Source organism: Rutidosis leptorrhynchoides, chromosome 10, assembly GCF_046630445.1.
Source record: "Rutidosis leptorrhynchoides isolate AG116_Rl617_1_P2 chromosome 10, CSIRO_AGI_Rlap_v1, whole genome shotgun sequence".
NCBI classification, from domain to species: domain Eukaryota; kingdom Viridiplantae; phylum Streptophyta; class Magnoliopsida; order Asterales; family Asteraceae; genus Rutidosis; species Rutidosis leptorrhynchoides.
Window position 1 is genome coordinate 280,984,839 of NC_092342.1, and position 4,006 is coordinate 280,988,844.

Genomic DNA, 4,006 nt, shown 5'->3' on the forward strand with positions numbered 1-4,006 from the left:
GGTTCTGGTGCTGGAGCAGGTCGTCTGTCGTCTAGATGATGATGATCCTGAACCTCCAGTATCAACTTTCTGCAAAACACATTAAACACAAAGTTTGTGCATCCAAATATGCATTAGTGTTAGCAAAATAACAACTTAAAACAATCACAATAACATGTTAAATCAAAATTAAACTTATACACATTTTCACATTTTTTACAATTCTATACTTTTTCAAATAAGCACATATGAAAATGTATACAAAGTTCATAAGCATTTAACTCAAATAACATGTCAAAATAGTCATTACTAATAATTAAACAAGTCTCAAATGGCAATTATATCAAATTAATCAAGTTCATGAATTTTAGACTTAAAAAGTCCACTTTAATCTCCAAAAATCATGTTTAGGATCAATGTTTGGATCATTTAACTACCTAAACATGTTACACTACTTAATTTAGTAATAATTCATGACAAAAATCGGCCATAACCTGTTTATATCAAAAAGCCCCAAATTGCTCAAGAAATATTTCTAAAAATTTTGAAGTTTTTGGCTTCAAATCATGTTAAATAGTATCAATCTAGGTTATACATGCATAAAATACTAACAATTTAACACTAATTACACTAGAAATTAACAAAATTGCATTAGGTAAAATATTGGTAATTTTCACAAAAACTAGCAAATTTATGAGTTTAGGGGTGTAATTTTTACCTTTTTGCTGAAGAATGCGAATCTAGGCATGATTAGAGCAAGAAATTTGACGAATTACGGTGAAAATTTGGTGAAATTTGGTGAAGTTTTGAGAGAGTTTCGTGTATGTGTGTGTGTTGTGGTTGAAGAACAGCTCGCTGGTTCTTTTTCTATCTGGCCTGATTTTCAGCTCCATGCGATCGCATGGAGTTGAAGTGTAAACCCCATGTGATCGCATGGGGGTCCGGGTACAGTGAAAATTGTTTTTTTTTTAATAAAAACCTTATACTTTAATAAAACATAGAATTAATTAAAAATTAAAATTTTGTTTCTTTTTAGGAGTGAGGGCGTTTCGGATCGATGTCCTAGTCCGTCCCTCGAAAAAATTTTAAAATTTGTCAATTTAAAGCGCGGTTTTAAAAGTAAAGAATTTTTTTTTTTTTTTTTGGGTTTTTTAATGTTTTTGGCATACTTTAATTCAATAAGATTAAAAATAATGATAATAAAAGTTCTCGTCCCTCCCTCGGGTAAAGCAATTTCGGTTCAACGACCTAGTCTTCAACTCACGACGAATTTTAAAAATCATATTTTTAACTTAGCAAAATAAAGTAAATTTTTGTTTTTAAATTCACACCAAACTTAAATTTAAGATGCATAAAATTAAAAATTCATATTAATAAAATTTAAAAATTCACACTAAACTTATATTTTGTTTTTATACATACAAACTTATATTAAAAATATTAATTTTCCAAATATTTACAATTTTAAAGAAGTTTACAATATTAATTTAATATTTATATATTAATTTTAAAAACAAAGTAAAAATAAAATTAAAAATCTTTTTGGTCTTTTATCCCACTTTAATCAATCAAATATTATCAAAAATATACGCCCCTCTTTTCGGTAAAGTAATTTCGGTTCCATGACCTAGTTTAACTCATGACGAATTTTTAAAATATTTTGGGTTGATTGATTAAAGATATTTATACCTTACGAATAAACGTTAAATTTCACAGTGATGTAGTAAATTTTTGTATGATATCAATAATTTCGGTCGCAAGACCTAATTTTATTGAATACCAGTTTAATACTTTATAGCGAACGATTTAGCGTTTATTATCAAAAGGTTAAAAATAAAAAAAAATAAAAATAAAAACTGAAAACTGTACAAACTTACCTGTGAAAAAGATTTCTTAGTGATATGCTCTAGCCCACTCATAAGATAGTCGGACTAATTGGTTTTCATGGCTACATAGGCGTAACCTCGAGCATTCAATGTTTTTTCTTCTAAACATATGAACGGTCCATCTCTGCATAAAGTAACAAATTCGGTATTTGAATAGGTTTGATTATTTGAACATTTACCTTCGTGTGACCATTTTCCGCATTTGTGACATCTTTCAAGGTATGACAATCCTTTTTCAAGGAATCCACATACTAAGTAGTTTGCATAGTCTGCAAACCATGGAATTTCATTATAATCTATCTTCAATAGATATTCATCAGGAAAGTTGTCTTGTATAGCTGATACATTTAGAACTTTTAATTCAGGATTTTCAAGACGAGAAAGATGATCAGCGGCGAGATTTTCTGCTCCCTTTTTGTCTCGGATTTCAATATCGAACTCTTGTAAGAGTAAGATCCAACGGATTAATCTTGGTTTGGCATCTTGTTTCGAAAATAGGTATCTAAGAGCAGAATGGTTGGTATAGACCACCGTTTTAGCTAGAACGAGATATGAACGAAATTTTTCAAAAGCAAAGACAATAGCAAGGAGTTCTTTTTCAGTAGTTGTGTAATTTGTTTGTGCTCCTTGTAACGTCTTACTAGCATAATAAATAGGTTGAAATCGTTTTTCAATCCTTTGTCCTAAAACGGCTCCCATTGCAAAATCACTTGCATCGCACATAAGTTCAAACGGTAAATTCCAATTTGGTGTTATCATGATCGGCACATTAGTGAGTTTTTCTTTAAGAATATTAAAAGATTTGATACATTCATCTGAAAAGATGAATGGAGCATCCTTTTCTAGGAGTTTATTCATAGGAGTGGCAATTTTAGAAAAATCTTTTATGAAACGTCGGTAAAAACCGGCATGCCCTAGAAAACTCCTAACTCCTCTAACATTGGTGGGATGTGGAAGTTTAGCAATTACATCTACTTTAGCTCTATCCACTTCAATTCCTTCCTTTGAAATTTTATGTCCAAGAACGATGCCTTCTTTAACCATGAAATGGCATTTCTCCCAATTAAGAACTAGATTTGATTGTTCACATCTAATAAGCATTCGTTCAAGATTAACTAAACATGATTCAAATGTATCACCGAAGACTGAAAAGTCATCCATGAAAACTTCCATGCATTCTTCTATCATGTCGTGAAAAATCGCCATCATGCACCTTTGAAAGGTTGCAGGGGCGTTGCAAAGTTCAAATGGCATGCGTTTGTAAGCAAAAGTACCATAAGGGTACGTGAATGTGGTTTTCTCTTGATCCTCGGGTGCTATTGGAATTTGAAAGTATCCGGAAAAACCATCAAGAAAACAATAATAACTATTTCCGGCTAATCTTTCCAACATTTGATCAATAAAAGGTAAGGGAAAGTGATCTTTTCTGGTGGCGTCATTTAATTTTCTATAATCAATACAAACACGCCATCCTGTTACAGTCCTAGTAGGAATAAGCTCATTTTTCTTATTTGTAATGACAGTCATGCCACCCTTCTTAGGCACGCATTGAACTGGGCTTGCCCATGGACTATCAGAAATTGGATAAATTAAACCTGCATCAAGCAGTTTAATAATTTTTTTCTTAACAACATCTTGTATATTAGGATTTAGTCTTCTTTGGCGTTGCACATACGTTTTATGACCTTCTCCCATAAGGATTTTATGTGTGCAATACGAAGGACTTATTCCTTTAATATCATGAATCTTCCATGCAATAGCTGGTTTATGAGCTTTCAACACAGAAATGAGTTGAGATTTTTCATTTTCAGTAAGAGAAGATGATATTATTACAGGTAATTCAGATTCACCATGTAAATAAGCGTATTCCAAATGGTTTGGAAGTGGCTTTAACTCTAATATTGGTGGTTCTTCTATCGATGATTTATATCTATATCTGTCTTCTTCTTTTAGCATTTGAATTTCTTCTGTTGTTGGTTCATATCCATTAGCCATAAGTGTAGCTAACATTTTAGTTTCATCAATTGGTTCAGTTCCTTCTCCTAAAGAACATTCTCCTGTTCCTTGTAATTCTGGAAATTCTTCTAACAATTCTGCATGTGATTCTATAGTTTGAATATAATAAAATGTATCATCTGCAG